Source organism: Solenopsis invicta, chromosome 6, assembly GCF_016802725.1.
Source record: "Solenopsis invicta isolate M01_SB chromosome 6, UNIL_Sinv_3.0, whole genome shotgun sequence".
NCBI lineage: Eukaryota > Metazoa > Arthropoda > Insecta > Hymenoptera > Formicidae > Solenopsis > Solenopsis invicta.
The window spans coordinates 13,529,329-13,544,927 of record NC_052669.1 but is presented as its reverse complement, the minus strand read 5'-3'; the positions used below and the strand labels follow the sequence as shown (position 1 = coordinate 13,544,927).

Here is a 15,599-nt window from a genome sequence, read left to right as displayed (position 1 = left end):
CTTTACAATACGGCGTTATAAAGCTAAAAAATCATACTTTCAAAAAAATTATGTTATTGCCATTTCTATTAAAAAATATACTTATGTAACAAAGCAAATATGAGATATTTTTGATTAATTCAGTGTCAACAATTGAAAATTGATGTGTTTCATAATATATTTCGGATCCTGCGCAGAAATCTCCTTTTCCTCGGGAATACAGCATTTTAACTATAGACAGAATAACATGCGCAAATGGACCTGTTCAAATGTGTTTTGTCCAGTTTTTTTACATAAAATTATTCACAAAAAAGTTCCACTCACACACAATAGCAGTCCCACAAACCCTAATAAAACTTTGTTGTCGTACAGTTCAAATTCTAGTTGGCCAAAAAAGTTAATCAACTATATCAATCAAAAGAGGGGATTTCAAACCTTTTTTACCTATTGGTCCAAACTTCCTATCTCATTCCCTCTTCACACAGCAAGCGTTCAAAACTTCATATAAGGTCTTTCAGATCCACTTGTGCGTTTAAGAGTTAAAGCAATCTGATTACTTTGATTTAGCTAAATTTTCTTTAGTTATAAGTGGTATGCAAGAAACTTACGTGTTTTCTTATGACGTCACAATTTCAATATGGCTGCGGTGACTACTCAGGAGTTTTACATACATACAAAGTGTAATACATAAGGAAGACTGGGGCTATTTCAACACGGGGTTATTCAAAACAATGAAAATATCTTTCTATGGATACATGTTCAAATTTACTTTAAATACTGTAAACGCGTCCTAATGTAATAATATGCATAAAGTTTTGTTGGCGACGGCGTTATATTAAAGTCCTGGCAGTGGAAAATGTGTTTTGTGACAGTCGAAGTAATTTCTGACAATTAGCATTTCTTCGAAATTTAAGTAAGAAAAATAAAATTCTTTTCAAAAACTGAATATATCGTGCCATTTGAATGCATTTAACACAATTTGTGTCTACTTTTTGCTATATGATGTCTATTTTTGTAGATCATACGCAATAATGCGCAGGGTTGACGACGGAGCTATTCAAAACATCGAACGTTGAATCGTCGTTCAGATGATTTTTTTCTTTCATATTCGCGTACTATGTACCACAATTTAATACTCAACAGATGTAATTATATGAATAGCCTCTGACTTGTTCCAAAAATACTAAAGCATTAAAATTCTCTATTGTAATTTTGTTTTTTCTTTATATGTAATTTTTCTTAATACAATATATCCTTTTCTTAATAAAATAAAGTCTTAAAAACAGTTTTTTTATATTCTTTGATCTTAAAACACAAATTTCCTAATAATCTCGGACTTGTTTCGAATTTCCCTGAGTTCGGGGCTATTTGAAACACTTCACACAAGTTGACATTTTCATATGTAGTTCAAAACAAGTACAATTCCGTATTCTATCGGTAACGGCATTATGAAGAGTAAAGTTCAACCTTTCAAACCGTTTCCAATTTTTTTTATATAAATACAGGACTCGAAAGATGTAAAAGAAGAAAGTGTTCTAAATGGCCCCCGCCTTCCCTGCATATGATTTATGAAACATCAATATTGCATGTATATAGATCAATTTTCTAGCACATTGATCGTTCATATTGAGTATCTAATTGTAAGTCTCAGTCTAATTCTATTTAATTCTATTTAAATCCATTTAATTAAAAATGTATTGGACAGTTTCTGTAAAGTAAATAAAATTTGGAAATGCGTGCCATATTAACACTTCAAATAAACATACATAAAAAAATTGTGTAAATCAAATTATATTTTTACTTAAACATATTTTTAGTGTTTAAAACTATATAAAGAACTCGCAAAATTTAACAATTAAGAAAAGGAGGGGCAATAGAGAGTCAATCGCGGTTGTTGACGCGTGTCTATAAATCTTCAATGTTTAAAAAATATTAGATGGGCATCTCATGTTTTCTAAATAAACATTGAAGATTTATGAATACGCGTCAACAACCGCAATTGACTCTCAATTGCCCCTCCTTCTTTTAATCGTTTTTATTGTTTATTTACTCTATTTGTCATTAAAAATTAAATTATTTTTTACAATATAAGGAAAATTTCAATTTATGTGTAAGTACAATACTTTATGTAAGTATTTCAAGATGATTTATACAAAGTTTTATTGTTTAATTATTTTGTAAATAAATAGATAAATAAATTTTATTTTATAGAACTGCTCTCTGCAGCGCAATGAAAAGAATATTCCAAGAATAGAGATTTTTCAAAGTACAAAATAGAGCTTAAAACTTTCAGGAGCTTTATATTAAAAAATATATATGTAAATGTACATATTTCATACATATTGTTAGAGCTATAGCTACAGGTTCAATAGCTACAAGCATTTCCGCGTAGCAACATTCACGCCACAAGGACTGTTGCTTCGAAAATGCAAGCAAAAATCGGCTGTCGCGCCAGCAACCTTAGCCGAACTTTGAAATAACCGTATTGATCATGTCGAATTGCGGTGACCATGTATGGTAATATTAACGGCCAATGTCCCGTCATTAAGCAGTATGTATTAAGCTGACTAGTCACGGGTGATCGGAGTTTGACCAGACCGAGCAAAGACACGTTACGTCCGAGCAAGATTTCCTTGTCGAGTCGTAATGCGACACTTACAATATTAAACACCGAGACTAGACGACTTGGGCACTCAGCCGTATCAATCACAACAAGTGTAGAACAATACAACAACGTGTCAAAATATATTTAACATTGGAACTTAAAGAGAGTCAAAGTTACTGCCCGGCTACCATCAGACGTCCTCGCAGATCCCAATTTCTTTGACAGCGACTCCAATCCCTACGTACTATAATATTATTTTGTTGTAACCACCGCAGGGTACAACAATATATAGTTATCTATAATTATACTTATTTTATATATAATTATATAATTATGTATAATTATATATAATTATATACGAGGTGTGTTCAAAAAGTATCGCGAATTTTGAATTTTCGCGGGTTACGTATATTCGAATTTCGATCTTTTTGTGGCGTTATGTTGGTACTCATGTCTCTCACTTATGCCGACAAGCTCGGCCATTTTGAATGTTCACTTAATTGTTGACAGCTGCTTTGCTTGCACGTGTTTTGGATCGTCTTCGATTTTTACCTATTCAAAAAAATGGATCAAAGAACCTGTATCAAATTTTGTGTGAAAAACGAAATTAAGTGCGCGGATGCATTCCGAATGTTGACTGTGGCATACGGAGAAGCTACCTTGAACCGAAGCAACGTTTATCGGTGGTACAAAATGTTCTCAGAAGGCCGAGAAGATGTGAACGACGAAGAGCGTGCCGGACGCCCGAGCACTTCAACAACAGACGAAAAAATTAATGAAGTGGAGAAAATGGTATTGGCCAATCGTCGAATCACCGTTAGAGAAGTTGCTGAGGACCTAAACATATCGATTGGCTCGTGCCATTCGATTTTTATCAATGATTTGGGCATGAGACGGGTCGCCGCGAAATTCGTATCAAAATTGCTCAATTGCGACCAAAAACAGCATCGCATGAACATTGCTAATGAGATGTTGGACTCTGTCCGCGACGACCCAAATTTGCTCCAGAGGGTCATAACTGGTGACGAATCGTGGGTTTATGGTTATGACGTGGAAACCAAAGCTCAATCATCTCAATGGAAGCTGCCGCACGAACCAAGACCGAAAAAAGCGCGCCAAGTTCGGTCGAATGTGAAAGTTTTGCTGACAGTTTTCTTCGATTGCAGGGGCGTGGTGCATCATGAGTTCTTGCCACAGGGTAGAACGGTCAATAAGGAATATTACCTGCAAGTTATGCGCAATTTGCGCGAAGCAATCCGCCAGAAACGCCCGGATTTGTGGAAGAACAAAAATTGGCTTTTGCACCACGATAACGCCCCTGCTCACACATCGTTGCTTGTGCGCGACTTTTTGGCCAAAAACAACACACTAATGATGCCGCAGCCACCGTATTCCCCAGATCTGGCCCCCTGTGACTTTTTCTTGTTCCCTAAACTGAAGAGGCCCATGAAAGGACGACGTTACGCTACGCTTGACGAGATAAAGACGGCATCGAAGGAGGAGCTGAACAAGATAAAAAAAAATGATTTTTTGAAGTGCTTCGAAGATTGGAAAAACTGTTGGCACAAGTGTATAATATCTCATGGGGATTACTTTGAAGGGGACAAAATAGATATTCATGAATAAATAAATAATTTTTGAAAAAACACAAAATTCGCGATACTTTTTGAACACACCTCGTACAAAAAATTTTTTCGGGGTTGACTAGGTGCTGCAGCCCAATGTTGCAATCTGCTATTTTCGAATACCTGAATACTTAACCCTTAAACACTCTAGAGAATCAGGGAAACCCCCTATATAGTTCGCATGCTTGCTGTGTGAAGACGGAATGAGACAGGAGGTTCGAACCAGGGGATAAAAAAAGTTTGAAATCTCCTCTTTTAATTAATATGGTTGATCAACTAGAATTCAAACGGGACGGCAGCAAAGTTTTGTTGGAGTCTATGAGACCACCATTGTATGTGCCATAAGTGTAACTTTTTTGTAAGTAATCTTATATAAAAAATACGTACAAAACATGTTTGAACAGGTCTGTTTGCATATGTTACTCGCATATACCCACTACACATAAAACCTTTACACATTCGTCTAAAGGTCCGTTACATTCGAGAAGAATACATAGTATTTAAAACGTTTCATAACAAATATTTATGCAATGTTGTATAAAAATTTTGATAAAACCTTTTATTTTTAATATCTACGGAACATCGTAACAACATTATATTTTTAGTTATTAAAACAAATATTGTGAACGTTTCAAATGAAATGTCCGATGTTCAAGCAACATCCAATTTGTAACGTTACATATTAAACATTTTGCAACGTTTAAAGAACATTTCATTTGTAACGTGTCACTTTTAAACATTTAGTAAACATTCCACAAACGTTTCATGTGAAATATTGTACACAAACTTTATAATAATGTTAAATACTATGTCTATCAAACGTTTTACAAACGTTACAAGTGTGACGTTTCATGAACAATAAATATATAAGGACATTTCTAGTTGTGTTGACATTGCATAAACGTTTCTGGGACGACACAGAAAAAGTCGCACAGCTTAACCATAACGTTATTGCAATTTTGCAGAAATGTAATTTTGTTTAGTGTGTTGTGCCCCGTGGCAGTCCTGACACACCACTAGAGTATTTCGGGATCGTTGCTGCGCCCAAGAAGTTAGGATTCGAGGAAGGGCCGCGTTGATGGGTCAGGGATAGTAGACAATCTTGATTCCAATGTATATATTTGTATATCTTTAAATTGTCCTTTTACACTTGACGTATAATTGGCACGATGTGCCACTCGTGCCATACTTGGCTTCTCGGACAACCCGGTATATAGGTCTCTTCGCGTTATCTCTGAATTATGTTATCGGCTCGACGTGTAAGGCACGCACGGCGACTAACGTTCCAGGCAGCTAATCTATTGAATCTCCGTCGCTTCCCGCTTTCGTTGATCTTTTTATTCACAATTTGTCACTTACTTCGACCAATCGTGTTCGCGCAAAATGCGGCTCCCACGCTTAATTGCAATATAAATAGAGGAAGGAAACTAAGCTATTGCTTACGCAGAGTGATAGTATTTCAGGCAGGAAGCCCGAAAGACTATCCGCGTTTTTTATATCTTCGCATATGGGAAATTTGAATCCCATTGCAATTATGCATAGCAATCGAAATCGCGCTTGATTTCGTGTTACTACGCAGGTTCTTAGCATGGTTGTACTGGGTACAGCAAGTAGGTACTCTGTCGAAAGTTAGAATGTCACCTATTATGGGATACATTCCTAATATCAGGTAGCGAAGTGTCTGCTACATTAATAAACGCATGTAGTACTATCATAAACTTATTATTCTTGGGGTGAAATCTATTTAGTAGAAAATTCATTATTAGATCATGCATGTAGTCGTTAAAAAAAAATTTTTTTTTTAAATTGAATGTTGTCAAGATTTATTGAGATAAGTCTTTAAAACTTGTTTATTACAAATATTTGATAATAAATTTTGCATGCAATGATGAAGTAAATTAATAAAAAAATAAGGGATGTGATAATTTTCTTAATTATAAATATTACGTTTGATTATCGTAAAACCGTAAAACGTGGAACTTATAATATAAAACACTTAAAAATGTACATTCATATGTATATTCTGACTTCGAAAGCTTTCTAAAATACTATAATAAAGTTTTTCATTGAGAACTTTCAAATTATGAGGCTTGAAAGTTATTGCTTTCAGCATTAGCATTGAGAATTTAAAATATCTCTCGAAGAAAATAGATTTTAAAGAAAAATGTTATACAAAAGTTTTTGAGTATCAAAAGAGCCATTGGATTGGTTAATTAAATTTTGAGTATGGAGTAAAGTCCAAGTCGATAAAACTCATCTCATATATTGCTGCAATAAAAAAACCTTTGAGTCTCATATAAGGAATCCTTTTCTTAAATTAGCAAAATCAGCAATTTTGATAAAAAATTTCATATATACAAAATATAACTATTATCAATTGCTAACTTTTGGCCATAAAACTTAAATATATTTTATAATAAAAACACGAAGATCTAGCTGCGACCGTAGGAAGCATTCCTGTTTAAATTGTATTATTTCATTAACGGTCAAATATCTCTCTACTTTAAAATCACGCTGCCTCGGAAAGCGTTCTAGCTCATAGTCGATTATTGCGAAAAATATCATCATAGCCTCAGTGGTCGAGTTGGCTAAGACACCCATACCGAAGATTTGGGAGGTCCCAGGTCAAACCTTGGCTAAGGTAATATTTTTCGCAATAAATTCTTTACAATTTTTTAGGAGAAAGGGGGAGGGTTAACATTAAATTTCAATTTTAATAATACGTGATATTACTTCATCTTGTTCAATGTGTGTTATGAGTCAAAAACAATTTGGCGCGCAGTTTTTTAAACTTGAGAAAAGTATATACACACAAATAATACAAACACGAAGATCTAGCTGCGACCGTAGAAGGCATTCCTGTTTAAGGTTTGTTGTTTTATTAACGGTCAAATATCTCTCTAAATATATTTACTACAAAGTGAATATGAAAATAGGAGTTAAATAAATTAAATAAATTATTGGTATAAGTTAAATAAATTATAAGCCTTGAAAAAAAGTAGCTCATAATAGAAAACTTTACCCTACTATATAGTGCTATGAAAAAGAAGATTTCTGCGCAGGGTCCGAAATATATCATAAAACACATCATTTTTCAATTTTAGACACCTTGAGTTAATAAAAAATACCATATATTTACCTCGTTACATCATTATATTTTTAATGAGAATGACAATAACATAATTTTTGTTTTAAGATGACTCTTTAGCTTTGAAACATCGTATTGTAAAGTCTTCAAAAGTTTTTTGTTGCAAAGATGATTTATTTTTAAAAAGTGGATTTTTAGACACTCTAAAGTATCTCCTTTCTCATTGTTACATAATTATACTTTTTAAAAGAAAAGATAGTGCCATAATTTTTTTGAAAGTATTACTCTTTAGCTTTAAAACGCCATATTGTCATTAAAAGTTTTTTTGTTGTAAAGCTATTTTTTAAAGAAAAAGTGGATTTTTTAAACAATTTTTTATTTTCACATAATGGTTTTTCATTTATAACTTTACAATAAATCATTTTTCAGCAATGCTGATTGTGCAGTCACACTTTTGAGATTCTGAACTTTCATTTAAAGAACAAAAATTGTTGAAAAATTGATTGAAACCAAAGTTATAGCTTCTCAAAGTTGAGTGGAGTCAGACAAGAAATGTGTTAACGTAATTTTCTGAATCAAATGTGTCTAAGAGTTAAAATAAATTGTTTTTATGTGTTTTTGTATTTTAGCAAAAATGTGTTCCACTCACCATGGACAATAATGTAATATTGTAATATTCTTTAAACAAACTACTATTCTATTTATCTTAGTAAATATATTTCATTAAAACATTAAAACAAAATAAATGTAATACTTTTTCACTTTATAAACCGCCATTTTTTTAGTATGCAATTTTAATTAATACTAAAAGTATTATATTAATACTTATCATAGAGTAACATAGAGCAGCATTTTTTATATTTATTTCTAACCCAATTCAAAGATTTTCGACCGTATAACTATTTTCAATTAAATTAACCCTTAAACACGTAAGTGGGTCTGAGAGACCCCATATAAAGTTTTAAACGCTTGCTATATGTGAAGACGGAATGAGATAGGATGTTCGGACCAAGACGTTAAAAATGTTTGAAATCTCCTCTTTCGATTGATATGGTTGATCAACTTTTTTATTCAACTAGAATTCGAACGACACGGCAGCAAAGTTTTGTTAGGGTCAATGCGACCCATATAGTGTGTAAGTAAAACTCTTTTTGTATCTTACACAAAAAAGCTGGATAAAATACGTTCGAACAGGTTGGTTTGCGGATGTTATTCGGATATACTCTGCCTAAACTTGGAATACTATAAAATGCTGTAAAAAGGGAGAAATATATCACGAAACACATCAATTTTTAATTTTAGACACGATTTAATAAAAAATACTTCATATTCGCCTTGTTACATAAGTTCATTTTTTAATAGAAATGACAATGATATAATATTTTTGAAAGTATGAATCTTTAGCTTTAAAACGCCGTATTGTAAAGTTCTTCAAAGTTTTGTGTTGCAAAGATATGATTTTTTTTTTAAAGTGGATTTTTAGATCCACCCAAAAATACCTCATATTTTCCATGTTACATATACTTTTTAAAAGGAATGATTTTACCAAATTTTATTTTGAAAGTGTGACTCTTTAACTTTGAAACGCCGTATTTAAAATTCCTTAAACGTTTTTTGTTGCAAAGATATGATTTTTTGAAGAAAAAGTGGATTTTTGACCAACTTCTCATTTTTGCTTAATGGTTTTTCTTTTATAATTTCACAATAAATTATTTTTGAGCAATGCCGATTGTGCAGTCACACTTCTGAGATTTTGAACTTTTGTTTAAAAAGAAAAAAAAGAAAAATATTGATTGTAATCAAAGTATAGCTTCTCAAAGTTGAAAAAGTCTCCCAGATCCAAAAATGTGTTTCCGTATTTTACAGGATCGGTGTTTTTAAGAGTTAAAAAGCAAAACATTAATATTTATTTTGCAAAATTATTTTTGGAACTGATTTTAGAACTATTTTTGATTTTTTTTAAATTCATCTGATTAGTAATTGATTTATTACTAATAAAATCTTTCTTCATTCATTTTTAACAAAAATAGAAGACTTTGGAAGTTCGTTTTTTACGGGATATCCCGATTGCGTACATTAACGATTGGACACTACAGCATTTCCCGATTGGACACGGACTCAATCGGACACAATAATGATCGAACACATATCGTTTTAATTGGACACAGAGCCGATTGCACATGGACACGATTGCAAATGATCCGTTCATACACTGATCCGATTATACATGAAAAGTTCAAACAACATGTATGCATTTATAATGTATCACATAATGATTTCAATGATAAATAAATTTATCTATTAAATCATCTATAATTAAATAATAATAAATTAAAATAACTAATAATAAACTATTAGTTTATTATTCTCTACTAAAAACACAAATTTTTACTTTAAAAACATAAAAATTATACATATAAGAAAGCAAGGTAAATTAGGGTAAACTCGGGTAAGATGGCGGTAAACCTTCGGAAAAGCGGCTTCCTCGCAAAAATGAGTAAAAATATTCAATTCCTATGTACTTTTGCCTCCTGAATACGAATATGAAACTTAAAAATGGCGGTCGAAACCGGAAGTACCGCAAAATCACAAAAAACTCTGAAAAACTCACATTTTCACAGTGTATCTCCGAAAATATAGATTTTAGAAACAAAAGTTTCAGACAAAAAATGAAGAACTTAAAAAACTCTACAAAAAAGGTTATATACATTAATTACGTAAACTCCTTTATTTTATCGTTATGTAAAAAAAAAGATTTTTAACACATTTAATACAATTCAATACACTGTACAAGGTATGTTGTGTGTGTGTGTGTGTGTGTGTGTGTGTGTGTGTGTGTGTGCGTGCGTATGTGTGTGTGCGTGCGTCTGTATGTGTGTTGTGTATGTTGCAAATAGAGATCAGGACTCCGTGGTTCGTCACTTCCACAGTATTTTAAGACTCCAAACCCTCTCTATCTGCGCGTGTGTGTGTATGTGTGTGCGTGTGTGCGCGCGCGCGTTTTATGATAAATATATTGTCAATATACATATATGTATATAATTATATCAAGAGACGCGGTCACATCTCGGCATCAAATCAAGCACAGCAAGCAAACCGCCTCTCTTTACGCGAGTCGTCAACTTTCAAGCATACGAGATTATTAGATCTCAATAACGGTTGAACCGATCAAGAGTAGTCTCAAACGATAGCTTAAATAAAATGGCGTAATTAAAGTGTTTTATTTTTTTCTCTCCGTGCCCTACAAGCGGAGATATTGCAATGCAAAGTCCAAATGTTGAAATTCTTATTTAAGTTCACAGAGCATTGTATAAATTTTGTCACCACAAGGTAGAAGGAATCGAAATAAACCAAAAAGTCTTATACCATTTTGCAATATTTGCGATAATTTTCAAGTTATAAAATATTAAAGTCAAATAAATAAGAGCGCGCGGAGAAACAAGCGGTCGTCTGCTTGAGTTGTAGGACCGCCCACCGCGGCCCGACTGTAAGCAATGGTGAGTGGCGCACGGCGAGGGAAAGGATAGCTTGGCACCGCCGCTCCCTCAAATCCCCGCACTGCGCCGAGGCTCGCGCTAACGCTATATTAGAGAAGAATCTGAGAGCGGCCACAGCGGCCTTTTTCTTATAACGCTTCAAAACTCCTGTACACTAGTGACGCACATCCATTCTGGCCAGAATTGAAACTACATATCACATCTATTTTGCGACCCGCCGTTAAAAACAGTGTGGATGTTAGCACGGACAACAACCTACATCCATTTCTCGTGAAATGAATCCATTTTGCTGTCAATAAAATCTGATGCGTGTCGCATGTGCTGCATCCATAACAGGGCTCGAGAATGTGCACAAATAATTAATTACATCTACTTTCGCGTAATTTTTTATTTATTGTAGTCTGAATTATTTTGAAAGATATAATTTTTTTTTTAAGTGGATTTTTAGATGCCCAAAAATACCTCATACTCTCCATGTTACATAATTATACTTTAAAAAAAAATGACTTGGCCAAATTTTATTTTTTAAATGTGACTTTTTAGCTTTAAAACGCCATATTTAAAAATCCTTAAAAGTTTTTTGTTGTCCGAAGATATAATTTTTTAAAGAAAAAGTGGATTTTTGACCAATTTCTCATTTTTGCTTAATGGTTTCTCCTTTATAACTTCACAATAAATTATTTTTCGGCAATGACGATTGTGCAGTCACACTCCTGAGATTCTGAACTTTCATAAAAAAAAAAGAAAAATTGTAGAAAAATATTGATTGTAATCAAAGTTATAGCTTCTCAAAGTTGAAAATGTCTCCCAGACACAAAAATGTGTTTTCGTATTTTACAGGATCGGTGTGTTTAGGAGGTGGAAGAGAGCCCGACTTGTTCTACTGAGGAAAGTGGGCAAGTCAGCGGAGGATCCCTCCGCGTACAGGCCCCTCTGCATGCTAGATGATGCGGGCAAGATTCACGAACGTGTGATTGCCAACCGCATCATCCAGCATATGTCCCGGATAGGTCCCGACCTATCCCCCGGCCAGTTTGGATTCCGCGAGGAGCGCTCAACGATAGACGCTATCCAGCACGTACGCGCCCTCGTGGGGTCCATGTCGGAGGAGGGAAGAGTGACGTTGGCGGTGTCGCTAGATATCGCTAACGCCTTTAACACCGTCCCGTGGGGCAAGGTAGTGCGGCCCTGGTCGAGCACTACAGCCTGCCGCCCTACCTGGTCGAGACGGTGAGGGACTATTTCCGAGACAGAACGCTGGAGTACTTCGATAAGGAAGGACTCCAGCAGCGGAGGGGCATGACGTGCGTCGTCCCGCAGGAGTCGGTTCTAGGCCCCCTGCTATGGGATGCCGCGTACGACGTCGTCCTCCGCACGGGCCTTCCCCCCCGGCTGCCATACGGTGTGCTACGCTGACGACACGTTAGTGGTGGCTGAGGGCACCTCCTGGGGGGGGAAGCGGTCGCAAGGGCCAATTGGGCGGTGGCATGCGCGGTCGGCGCAATCGAGGACTTGGGGCTGAGGGTGGCCCCACATAAAACGGAAGCCATCTTCTTTCACGATAGCTCCCGGGGGCCCCCTCCATAGGCCTCAGTCCTCGTGGGACGGACACAAATCCAGGTGGGGACAACCCTTAAATACCTGGGGTTGACTCTGGACGGCCGGTGGAGCTTCGTCGAGCACTTCGACGACCTAGCCCCACGGTTGGGCAAGAGGGCCAATACCCTCAGAGGTCTTATGCCCAACCTCCGGGGCCCGGGTATAGGTGCGAGATGCGCGTACATGCACGCTGTCATGTCCGGGGGGCTATACGGCGCCCCGGTCTGGTGCGGGGCGATGGGGGCCAGCAGCAAGATTAGAAAACATTTGCACTCTGTGCAAAGGCTGCTGGCCCTACGCATTGCGCGCGCATATCGCACCTCTCCTAACGACGCCTTAATGGTCCTGGCGGGAGTGCCGCCAGCGGAGTTCCTGGCAACGGCCCGAGCAACCCTCTACGCTCGGGTCAAGGCCTCCCGCCTACGGGGCAACGACATTGCCCCGAGGACCATGGCGTCGTGGAGAGAGAGAGCCCGTCGGCGGGCGATCGAGGAATGGCGCAACCATCTCGTCGAAAACCCGCCGATAGTGGGCACCCGGGTATTGGAGGCCGTCCTTCCCCACCTGGAGGAGTGGGTAGACCGTCCATGGGACGGTCTATCATACAGGATGACGCAGGTGCTCACCGGACATGGTTGTTTCGGGGAGTACCTGTGTCGAATCTAAAAAGAGCCGACCGCGCGTTGCCATCATTGCGAGGCGGAGGTAGACTCTGCGCAGCACACGCTGGAGCATTGTCCAGCGTGGGACGAGCTGCGCGGAGTCCTCAAAAACGAAGTAGGGGAAGACCTCTCCCTGAGGGCCGTTGTTGCTAAGATGGTCCTCAGAGAGAGCTGCTGGAAGGCGGTCGCCTCCTTCTGCGAACAGGTTATGTCGCAGAAGGAGGCGGCCGAAACGGCCAGAGAAAGGTTGAGAGGGGGAAGACCCGGTGGGGGCGGAAGGCGACGACCCAACCCCCGGGGTAATGATGGAGGCGGGGACCCCCGCCCTCCGAGAGATCGACGCCCCCCCGATGGCGGGGGTCCCCGGAAGAAGCGGAGAAGAATCGCCGGCGCTCAACCCCCCTCCCTCCAAACTATCGAGGAAGAGGGGGAGAGCGACGGCGATCCCCCCAATAACAACGGGAAAGACGATCTTTCTGTCTCCCCTGCCGAAGGCCCAGCATATGGGACCCGAAGCAGGGCGAAGCAGCTCCCACAAAATACGGCTTAGGGTCCCTTCCTAGTCAGAAGAGGCAACCCTCCCAGCCTCGCCGGGGAGAGGGAAGTGGGGCAAGAAAAAGCCCCCTCCCCCCACGAGCGTCAGGGAGCTCACGCCAATTGGCACAGCTAGGCCCGGGAATTATCCGACGGGGGCCGGACCCCCGGGCCTGTACCCCCAACACCAACAGGGGAAGAGGCGAGAGAGGGACGGTGTCCTTCTCCCCCGACCTAGGGCAGACTAGGCCCTAAAGCCCTGCCAGGGGTGCCTACTGCTAAGGCGCCCTTGGCGAGACGAGTCGGCCGCCAACTGGCCGACTGGGTCCGGGGGGCTCCGGAAGTATGTTGCACGCGTTCCCGGAGCCCCCCCCCAGTTATGGACCAGGGCAGGACACCCGGAGAGGTTTTAGTGGGTATTTCTCCGTCGACGCGTTGTCGGCGGGGAAGAGTCCCACATAACCGCCAGGCCTCCCCCGAGGTCTGGGGTATGCGGTAACGCATTTCCTCTACGTAAAAAAAAAAAAAAGGTGGGGGGATCGGTGTATTTAAGGGTTAACGCAACTCTCTCTTTCTTCCTCTTTTAACGTGATTGATTTAGTTCTTAAACCTCCGATTTCCTCTCTGATTAGATAAAGACGGATAATCGATCTCTGTCCGTCTTTTGTTTAGACCATCGGTTAGAGAGAAAGCATCACGGTTGTAAACACGGAGCGAGCGGCGATGTTATCTTTACGGGTACCCTCCTCTCCACTCCCCTCTCTCCCATTTCGTTTTCCGCGCTATGTTTAGGCCGTAAAATTCTGAAAGAGGATTTCAGACGATTTCTGGGCACAGACGTAGAGAGACCAGAAAGCGCCCACATTTTACAAATGTTTTTTATTTTGTTGTAACGATAGCATCGTTACGCAGGTAAATTATATCTCTTTCTCGCTCGCACGCCCGATTGCAACATATCGTTCCGTCTCTTTAACTCGCACGCCCGACCACGTGACGTCAGTACTCTCCGTTTCGCTCACTCGCGCGCGCGGCCACGTGACGTCGGTTCCGTTTTCCATCTCGCGCCCGATCACGTGACGTCACGCGTAGCATCGCACGAGCACGTGCGCGTAGGTGCGCGCCAAAAAGTGGGGTAAACATGTGGTTCCACTGCGTGGGCGATATGTTGCAATCGGGCGTGCAAGCGAGAAAGAGATATAATTTACCTGCGTAACGATGCTATCATTACAACAAAATAAAAAGCATTTGTAAAATGTGGGCGCTTTCTGGTCTCTCTACGTCTGTGCTTAGAGGGTATAAATACGGAGCCACACCAGGAAAGAACGACCAGTCGGTTCCAAATCACCGGTACCTCCGGGAGTACTCGGAGCTCCTTGGCTGGGTGTTCTCGGCTTCCTTATACCGGGTGTACTCGGTTTCCTAAAAACTCCTGACACCGGGTGTTCTCGGTTATCCGCCTTCCTGACATCGGGCGTTCTCGGTTATCCGCACTCCTGTGCCGGGCGTTCTCGGTTTCCTAACACAGGCCGTTCACGGCCTCCTGACACCGGGCGTACTCGGTTATTCTGTACCGCACTCCTGACATCGGGTGAAATCAGCCATCTTCGGCTTCCTGTGCCGAGCGTTCTCGGTTTCCTGATACCAGGCGTACTCGGTTACCCGTTTCGTTATCTACCTGTCCTGTATCGTTGACTCTTAATTTTCGTTTTATTTTCAGAGCGAATTAATAATAATTCCACTCAGTCGCGCCATGACGTGTTAACTGGAGTTCCAACTTCCTTGCCAGACTTTCCTTGGATATCCTCCGTCCCGAGCGTCCCGTCCGAACAAGCGCCCTTCTAGCGAAGCGAGCAAATCTTGATCCCTTCCTCAGGCGAGCGTTAGTTATTAAGTTGCGTTAGCATTAAGTCCGCGTTTCTTGTAATTTTTTCCGAGCGTTAGTTTGTAAGGTGCACGTTTTGTATTTAGACTTAAGATTTCAATTGACACCGCAAGCGCTATAATTTAGTT

At 39.3% G+C, this 15,599-nt stretch overlaps 1 protein-coding gene across 6 annotated transcripts in view; it reads right to left on the bottom strand.

The window, feature by feature from the left end:
• Positions 1-15,599, bottom strand: part of LOC105198920 (solute carrier family 35 member F6) — a 115,785-nt gene that overhangs the window by 36,153 nt on the left and 64,033 nt on the right. The window lies entirely within an intron of this gene.